This window comes from Drosophila santomea, chromosome 2L (assembly GCF_016746245.2).
Source record: "Drosophila santomea strain STO CAGO 1482 chromosome 2L, Prin_Dsan_1.1, whole genome shotgun sequence".
Taxonomy (NCBI): domain Eukaryota; kingdom Metazoa; phylum Arthropoda; class Insecta; order Diptera; family Drosophilidae; genus Drosophila; species Drosophila santomea.
In genome coordinates this window covers 27,384,997-27,395,365 of record NC_053016.2, presented here as the reverse complement: position 1 = coordinate 27,395,365, position 10,369 = coordinate 27,384,997, and the positions used below count along the sequence as shown (strand labels likewise).

The following is a 10,369-nucleotide window of genomic DNA, read 5'->3' as shown; positions in this document are numbered from 1 at the left end:
ATTCCATTTTCTCCGTTTCCAGTTGTAAACAAAAAAATAAAATTTTCTACTTTCTAATAAACATTTTTTTTCACCGTGCTCCGCACTCCAAGTGTTCCAACCGTAAATCAGGTGGACCTAATTACCATAAATCACAGGTCATTTATACAATTCGCTGTTCACTCCGAGTCAGCTGTCCAATTAGTCCAAACCACTTAGTACATTTTACACCACTTTCTCACCCGTTACATCCTATACGGTCTTTTTCCGCTGCTTTCTACCGTGCACGGCAGCAACCTTAAACTTATTAAGTGCAGTCTAACGAATCTGTCCACATGTGCAAAAGTGTGACCGAGCTCCAAAACCCCTTCCCTTCCATTTCGCAATTCTTTGATTATGCCCATCGGGACGATAAGAAGAAATTGTCCGCTGATAAACCCTGGTCTATTTTTTCACCACAAGGGCCGAAGAGTCCAAGAATTCCAAGCATTTCGGTGAAAACGCCTACGCAGATTTCCGACGACTGTGCTACTCCATCCAAAGCCACAGTACAGCGCACAGCTAAAAATATGGCTGCTTCCGATCTAGCTAGCCAAATTCATTTCGGTTTCTGACCGCTTAAGCGAATTTGAGGCTCAGATCAACTTACCGGAATCCGCAGCTCCAACCGTCACGATGTTGAAAAGGAATTCGACCTCTGCTCAGAGTTCCTTGTGTCAGCAGTCGAAGCGGCAGCAGGCAAAATGCCTATTCTCAGGGCTAAATACAGTTATTGCTATTCAGTCTATGAAAGGTGTGATGCCCAGCTCGTTGATAAAATCGAGCAGGGCACGTCTCAGTCCATCCCAGCCGTGAACGCTGCGCCCCAGGCCTACATTTCCTCTGGCTGTCGGTTGCCTCCATGCGTTACAGAAGTTTTCGCAGGCGACTATCTTCGCTGGCCGACTTTCCGGGATCTTTTCACAGCCATATATATCAATAATCCACGTCTGACTCCGGTTGAAAAGTTATTCCATTTAAATGCCAAAACAAGTGGCGACGCGCATGCCATCGATTCGATTTCTCCTCTCACCAACGCTTCGGCTCTGCGTGGGAAAACCTAATAGAGCGTTTCGAAAATAAACGATTGTTCGTAAAAAGTCAATTGAAAATACTGTTTAATGTGCAGTCGATACCACAGGAATCTGGGCGGCCTTGAAGGTACTGCAAAGTACTGTTCAAGGTTGCTTGAGTGCCTTAGAAATGTCAGGCATCAACACTGAGAACTGGGACTGCCTGCAGGAATATCTGTGTTCATCCAAGCTCCCGAAGATAACTCTCTCCTTATGGAAGCAGTTGCTCCATAAGAAAGCCGACATCCCGACATGGGCAGAGCTGAACACCTTCCTTACAGAACGTCATCGAACCCTAGAGGCCATAGATGATGTGAGACCGCCCGTACCTAGTCAGTCGCACTCCAAAGCGATGAACTCAGGTGGGCCCTCTAGAAAACTAAATTCCTATGAGACGAAAGTGGCTCCAAAATCCAAAAGTTGCGACTTGTGCAACAAGGAAAACCGTCCTTCAAGTCCTTCAAATCCTGCAAGGCCTATTTCTGCTAATCAAGCCAATTTCGTTCCTAGTGAGCAAGCCGGTGTTCAAAATTATTTCGCCACGGGCTCAAGAGCTATCCTTCTTGGCACTGCCGTGATCAATATTTCCTATTTGGGCACTAACTTTAAGGCACGCGCCCTGATCGACTCCGGATCAGAGGAAACATTCATAACCGAGCGACTGTTCAATCTAATTATACATCGGCTCCTTATCGGAGTCGACATTCTGCCTTCGGTGCTTCTGAGTGGAGCAAAAACCAACATCTGTGGCTCGCTCTTGGGGCAAGAGACCATTTTCGGCTGGGTACTAACTGGGCAGTGTCAGCCTCAGCATAAAGCAGGATTTCCTCCTTTTCGACGCAGATCTCCCACGAGTACGACAATTCACTGGACAAACTGCTCACAAAATTTTGGGAGGTGGATAATATACCAATAAAGTTGGTAAATGAATCCGATTCCATGTGCGAGGAGAATTTCCTTCAAACGACCACGAGAAACGAGTGCGGCAAATATGTCGTTACTCTGCCTTTTCGCGACCCAGAACATATCGGTTCCGGCTGTTCGCGTTGGCTCAGTTTTTAAGAAATGAGCAGCGTCTAAAAGAGATGAGGCCTTAAAAGCGAGATACGATTCGGTGATCCAGGAATATCTCGACTTAAAGCACATGCGACAAGTTCTTCCTACCCATGATTGCAACGCCTATTATATGCCACATCACGTCGTTTTAAAACCGGATAGCGTAACTACTAAACTCCGTGTAGTATTCAATGCCTCCAGCCCTTCATCGAATGGTTCCAGTTTAAATGATATCCTTTATGTTGGCCCTGTCTTACAAACCGACTTGACCATTCAAATTCTGAAGTGGCGCTATTTCCGATACGTGTTCAGCGCCGATATCGAAAAAATGTATCGGCAGATCTGGGTAGATCCGAAACACACTCCATTCCAGCGAATACTTTTCCGTAACAATAGAGGGTAAATCAGAGATTTCGAATTGAAAACAGTAACCTGACGTAGAACTTAGCCATCCAAAAGTTAGCAATATCATTCGAAATTTCATGTATGTGGATGATGTTCTAGCCGTGCGGACTCCACGGAAGAAGCTCAGCTCATGGTGCAAGAGCTCCGAGACGCTCTGAATTCCGCCGGATTTTTCATTGAGGAAATGGACCTCCAACCAAAAGGAAGTTTTAGCGGCCATTCAGAGCAAACATCTATTAAATACTGATTTTCTCGAGATCGATGCAGAAAGCACTGCCAAAACCCTCGGTATTCGCTGGAAGGCAACATCCGACGAATTCTTCTTCGTCCCGCCAGAGTTGGCTATTGAAACGTCCTTTACAAAAGTCCTGTCCCAAATTGCCAAATTGTTCGACCCTGCAGGCTGGTTAGCGCCGTTTATCGTTCGAGCTAAAATTTTCATGCAGGAGATTTGGCTGCAGGAGCTTGGGTGGGACGAAAACATTCCAAATGAGCTTTTTCAGCGATGGCTTAATTTTCTCCGAAGTTATTCGGTTTTAGAGCAGATACGCATTCCACGCTGGCAATCGTTTCATCTAGATTTCAAGGTCGAGCATCATGTCTTTTGCGATGCATCGCAAAAGGCTTATGGGGCGGCAATATATGTCCGCAGCACCATTATGGTGCAACTCCTAACCGCGAAAACCCGGGTAGCACCAGTCAAAACGGTTTCGCTCCCAAGACTGTAGCTGTGCGGAGCGTTATTGCTTTCCGAAAGGGCTGCAGCCATCATTCCGCAGATGCCTACGATTAACTCCGAACTTTACTGTTGGACGGCGGTGCAGGAAGCAGACATCTCCATCTGATGTGCATCTGCTGGCCACTGAAATCGCCGCCGCCGAGCGGTTCCTAATTTCGAACACTCAGCGCAGAGAATTCCCTGTGGAATATCACTGCCTAAGTAAAAAGCGTCCAGTGCCATCCTAAGCATGAACCCGTTTCTAGATCCGCAAGGACTGATCAGGGCGTGCGGCCGTGTGGCGGCTTCCGAAAGCCTTCAATACAATGAACGGCATGCCTGCCTGCTTTCTCGCCTCCTTGCGAATTTCACTCATCGCATAACTCTCCATGGTGGTAACCAGTTAATGGTGCGCCTCATCCGGTCGAAATACTGGATTCCAAAAATTAAGAACCTGATGAAAGCAGTAGTAAATTCGTGCAAAGTATGTGTGATCCACAAAAAGCGGTTGCAAAGCCAACTGATGGGTGTCCTGCCCAAAGAAAGAGCATCGTTCTCCCGACAATTCACGTATACTGGCATGGATTACGTCGGTCCGTTTGATATAATGAATTAGTTTTTGTTTGTTTCTCCACCAAGGCCATCTATTTAGAGCCTACATCTGACTTAACGATCGAAAAGTTTCTTGCCGCTTTCGCTCGTTTTGTATCAAGAAGAGGGTGTCCACGTCAAGTCCAGTCAGACAATGGCAAAACCTATGTCGGCGCTGCCACCCTGCTTTCCCACGATTTCCTTCAAGCCGTAAAAGAGTCGGTGACGAATGCCTATAGTCATCAAGAGATGCAATGGCAATTTATTCATCCGGGGGCACCCCATATGGGAGGCCTTTGGGAAGCAGGCGTAAAAAGTTTTAAGACGCTATTTTACAAATGCACTGCCACACGAAAATACACGTTCGAAGAGCTCTCCACGCTCTTGGCAAAAATAGAAGCTTGCCTTAACTCCAGGCCGCTCTCTCCTATGTCTGAAGATCCGACAGATTTGCTGGCTCTGACGCCAGGTCATTTCCATGTCGGGGGACTCCTTATGTCCACGGTGGAACCCGAAGTAAAGGGAGAAACGAAATCCATTCTAAATCGGTGGCTGCCACCATTTGAAAGCTCTCCATCAGCAGTTCCGTGTGCGATGGAAAGAAGAGTACGTCAAAGAACTCCACAAGCACACTAAATGGCAGGCCCCGTCCAAAAATCTTCGCATCGATGACATGGTCGTCATCAAGGACGACAAGGACGGATCGATGACATGGTCGTCATCAAGGACGACAAGGACGGATCGATGACATGGTCGTCATCAAGGACGACAAGGACGGATCGATGACATGGTCGTCATCATGGACGACAAGGACGGATCGATGACATGGTCGTCATCAAGGACGACAAGGACGGATCGATGACATGGTCGTCATCAAGGACGACAACTTACCCTCTAATGAGTGCCGGCTCGGCAGAATTGAGTCTGTCTTTCCAGGTGCCGACGGCAACGTCCGTGTAGTAAATATCCGTACTGCACGTGGAGTTGTTAAACGACCAGTGGCAAAAGTGGTGCTTTTGCCGACGGAGTCTTCCGAATCTGCACAATAAATAGGCGCGCCTCTCATCCTTAGTTGTAGTTCACTAGCACTAATCCTCCATTCAACTACCCACAGCATGGCCCCCCTTGTCAACAAAACGCACGCAGAGCTCGTGCCTTGGAGAGCAGACGTACCCGAGGTATTCAATCCTACCGTTGCCGAGTCTGCCGCGGTATCCATCCCCTTCGGAAGTGCGCCAGGTTCCTAAAGCTCAGCACTGAAAAGCGTCTGCGAGCAGTCCTCATTAACAAATACTGCGCCAATTGCCTCGCTCACGAGCATTTCACAGGAGACTGCCGAAGCGGTGATCGTTGCAGGAAGTGCGACCGATCCCACCACACGCTGCTCCAAATGCACGAGCAGGTTAGCTCGTCGCGGTCGCGAGCGCGATCTCGTCTCCAACCGGTGCCAATCCGGCAAGCAGCTTCGGCCTCGTTCCAGCGTTCCCGCCGGAAAAATCCGCCAACTCAGCGTAGGAGTTCACCACCGCAACGCCCGGAATCGACCACGCCAGACCCATCGCTCCCGTCGATGCTGCAACGCTACAGCGTGAACATCCTTCCGACAGCGCTCGTCAAGTTCGAGACCGGGACAAAGACCTTCGAGACCGCAGCACTCATCGATCCGTGCACCCCCATGAGCTGCATCGGCTCTTCGTTGGCGTCAGCCTTTACGTTACCGATGACCAATGTTGGCGACGAGAAGGTCTGTACTACGACAATTCGCTCCAGGGTCGACGCGAAAACGAAGCTAGAGGTCGTGCTTAAGATCGAGCTCAGTGTGCGGATTCGCACGCTTGTCCGGCCATTGAGCGACACAGTGGTGTCCAAGTTCCAGGACATCGATCTGGCTGATGACCAGTTCTATCGGCCTGCTACCGTCTCCATGGTCCTGGGAGCAGACATTTATTCAAAGGTCATCCAATCGTGATTCCTGACCTTCGACGAGGAAATGCCGGTCGCCCAGGAAACTGTTTTTGGGTGGATCGTGTCCGGTGCCTGCAGCATGCCGTAGGATGGCTATGTTGCAACCCCAGTGATTGCAGGGGTGGCGGAATGTCCAAGTTACGGGGTTTGGACTGTCACCCGCTCTAAGCTCCCTCTCACTCTCTCTCGCTCTTCACCACAGAGTCTCCAACTCTACTCTCCCCGTGGCAGCTCAAATTGGAGTCTCCGCTGCGGTCGGGAGAGCCTAGCTAACTAAAATAAGCTTTAGTGTAAAACGGATTTTCGCCGAATAAACGTACGCCCGGTCGCGGCTGCGCAATTACGAAAAGTCTAGTGTTCGCTTTTTTTTGAGTGTTTCCATTTCAGCATATTTGGAAAATTCCAGGACAGAAACCCACATCATCCCAACAATGGTCTTGACCTTCTGTGAGTCTGTCGTCGTACCATTTTCGGTGACTATGAACCCCAGAAAGCTTACGCTTTTCTTAAAAAATGCGATTTCCCCACTAACACTTACCCTTTAATTTTTGCGGTTTGGAGGCCAATCGACGTTCTTGGTGAGGAATTGTCAAAGTAGCAAAATTTGCCGATTGGAACATGGTAATTAGCCGTTCAAAAAATACTGTCTGCGTTTTTTATGCCGAACAGAAGTCTACCAAACTCGTATTTTCACGGTCGCGCACTGCAAGAATAATTTGGGGATAGTCAGACTTTAGATCTAAAGTTGGTCTCCACTGGCTAATCAATGCCATTTCTCCCCTAAGTCTTGACTACAAGGATCTCATATAAAATGGGGCAACGAGTCTAAAAGCAACCTACATATTGTCCAGTGAGGGCAATCGTAAATCCTGCGCACTATGTCTGGGACTTCGTCGTACATAAGAAAAAAAAACATCCCAAAGACTTTCATGTCAATTGTCAATTTAAAACTCATTTGTTACCTTATATACGAGATTAAGTTTAGACAACTTTTTGTTAGGCTCTAAAGAGAAGATGAAATAAATAACAACAAATGGAAAAATAAACTTGACATTAGGGCAAGAAATCACCTACCTCTGTCTCAATTCCAAGACTTGCTTTCTCCCGAACGTCTCACGGCTTTAGCTTCCTTGCTGCTGACCTTGCCTCGCGTTGTTCACCTATATTCTCATTCTCCTCGGAAAACTGTTTTTGAACAAAGTACGCGAAAAATAAATTAAAGTAAAAATATTAGTATAATTTATTATGTATTTGTCGGAGCGCGTCCCCAGGAATTTTGGGAACCGTTACCATGATTGAAATTGTAGCATTGTGGTGAAATTCTGAGAAGCACTGCAGCAGAGTCGCAGACGGCCTCTGCAGCTGAGTGAGGTCCGATCTAGTTGTCATAAATAGTGTGTTAGAGAAGGATGACAATATAGTGAACGCCAGTGTTGGGTATAGACCGAATAGAATATGAGGAGGATTGGAAAAAGGAGAAAACCACCTCAGTAAAGTTTAGCTGGTTTAATAAATCGGAACTTGCTGTGCTGCTGTACCAAAATTATAAAACTTACAAATAAAATGGATAAAACTCCCCTATTATAAAATTAAGGCGAACAGTTAATATCATACACACTTTTATACTTTTTTCACGGCTCGAACTTTATTAAAAAAATTATCTATTTTTTATGGTGTTTATTAACAAGAACTTTTTTGGTCATTTGCGAAAGTATATTTCTCCTTTTTTTTTTGTACAGACCATTTCTTTTACCATGTCAGGTAAATAAAAACGTTGAGCTTTTCGCATGTGCATAAGAAGATTAACGAATAAAACTCAATAATAATAATATATTTAGTTATGTATCCTGGATTTCTGCTAATAAGTAGTGCTTAATGACCTATATTCTCCCAATCCATGGCGGTTTCCATAAGACTCTGAAGCAGCTCTTTGTAGCAGACAACTAGGGTCATTCACTAGATTACGTGGAACCTAGTGTATATGAGAGGATTCGGGATCGTGCACTTCTAGCATTGCATTACACTTTTATATAACACATAATTTACTACGCGAAAAATGTTTTAAGTGCACTTTCTGTAATCGGTCCTTTTGTACACAAAATGACCCACGATTACCCTTGAGAGTAAGTGATTTTCTATGACTTGCTTTTTCAATTCCGAGTACAACGTTGAATTAAACTCCTTTGAATTTAAGTCAATAATGGGTTCTCTCTTAGCAGATATCAGATCAATGGCGACTACACTCTCTGTTCCTTGGCGATGTTTGAAATAAAAATCATTTTGAACGCAAGTGGTCCTTTCTAAACGTCCGGATTCGTCTTTTTGTCTCATTAGTCTTTGAAGCGAAGCATGGTTCATTTTAACGCTTAACTCTTGTCCTTCGATGTAAGCTCTAAATTTACTGTTACCTTTGATGAGTGATAAGCACTCTAATTTTGTTACTGAATAATTTAGCTATACCTTAGATAGCTTTTCAGACATACACGTAAAGGGTAACTCAATTCCCAAGACCATACAAGCTTGCATCGCAATGCAGTATAAACGGATCAGGGGTCAGCGTACAAATGCATTCTCTGCCTCTTGAATCCATGAATCCAACGTTTGTTTTTCTTTTCTTTGCCGATAAAATATTATCGCAAAAGAACACAGTTGCCGCTGAACGGGCTTTTAGGCCCTACTATGACGCCTAACGCTAATATGTTCTCCAAGTCGGAAAACATGAGGTTATAACTATTTAGCAGGCGAGATTGGCAAATGAGGCTACTTAACTTAACTGGTTTTGCGCACGTGTTAGACCTAGACCGTTCTTTTCGTAAGATGGTAATTTAGCTTTAATTGCGTCTAGTCTATCCTTATGCTGTGCTGCCAACTTGTGATCTTACTTAGTAAACCTAAATCAAGTCAGAAATTTATACCAAGATAAACATCTTGCTTAAGTTCAGGGAAAATAAAAAAACTAAACTGGCTTGGTAATTGCAACGTCAAGTCTTCCAACGACTGAACACTGCGCGTCGTTTGCTGTACGGAACAGAACACTTAGGCATTTTAGGATTTTCAGCTATGTAGGAGCGCTTGTCGCTGATAATATTGGATTGTATACGAAAAGACAAACAAAAAATAAAAAAAATAAAAACAAAAAAAAATATGCCTAAAAGCAAGCAATGGTTTTTAAATTTGCCGTTGCTTATCGGCTGGGCTGATTAACGTATTGAAAGTTAATTAGGGTCTGCCTTACTTAAAGAATTCTTGGTAGTATAAAAATCAATGAAATGATTTATAGGCGTATAATAAATATTAACTATATGCTTAAACTATATTTATAGTATAAATAAATACATAAATAAATTTATAAATAATTGAGAAATTGAGTTTTTTTTTATATATCTTAATAAATACTAGATTAGTTAGGATAGTGTAGTTTTACTCCCACACAGGGATGAAACCAATATTCCAGTGTCAGTGTCACAAAGACAAGCGAAAACCTCGTGGCAGAGGAAATAAGGGCCATAAGCTAGATCTAGAACCATAACTCGATCTATTCGATTCCCAACCCTCCAGCAGACCACAACGTAGGTTCTCAAGCTAATCAAGGTGAATCTAACCCTACATTGGCCTGGGCAAGGCTTTATATCTATCAGTTTCATCTGCTTCGTTATATTGAAGTAGGTAAATATAGTGACCAATCTGCAGAGCAGTGATAATATAAGAATATTTTGCACAGGCCAACCTCGTCAATTTTCTTGGCTCTTGCATCCGCCAAAATAATCATTGTGCACCCCCGAAAAGCTTTGGATGCGCAGAGAGGAGGCCCGTACGCCCAAAAACGAGCCCTTCTCTACGTTTCGTAAGCCCACTAGATGAGCGCAATCTAGGCAGCCTTCTTTTTGGATCTATGAGCCAGTAGGAAAAGTTTCAGCAAGCCAACAATTTGAATCCATGAGCAAGTAAGAAGTTTCTACAAGCCAGATTCGACGCTGAATTAACCCCAGAAAGCCGCATCAAGACAGCAAAATGTGAATTGTAAAAGTGCGAGAAAATCAACCAAAAATCAAATCAAAGATAACCCATAACCTCACAGAGCTTTAACATAACCCAAAATTGGGAAAAATGAATCGGAATTAGCCTGCGGAATTAGCAGAAATATGTTTTTTTTGGTTTTCCTTTTGTTTTTTTTTTTAAATAAAAATATTTCTTAGTAAAAGTAGTCGAAAATGAAAGGAAAATCAAAATTGTGAGAGAATGGTGAAGTGAAATATAATATGTTGTAACCAAAAATTGGCAATACTAAACGTATAACCTGAAAAGAAAAAAGCATGAAAAACTAACCAATATATGTATAAAGGCAACTTATATTGGTTGGTCTGCGAAGGTAAAAATATGTAAGAAGAGAAAGAATCAAAACAAATATGCAAAATTCTGCGACGACCACCACTTTTGTCTGCGCCTGAGCTAGATAATGATCTAACTTTCATTGTTTACCTTGTTATATACACTACATACATATATACTTATTATGATTATACTTTGAATATGTAAACTATAT

At 43.9% G+C, this 10,369-nt stretch overlaps 1 pseudogene; it reads left to right on the top strand.

Moving 5' to 3' along the window:
- Nucleotides 1-314: 314 nt before the first annotated feature.
- On the top strand, nucleotides 315-4,271 carry LOC122756517 (annotated as a pseudogene).
- The last annotated feature ends 6,098 nt before the right edge of the window (nucleotides 4,272-10,369 follow it).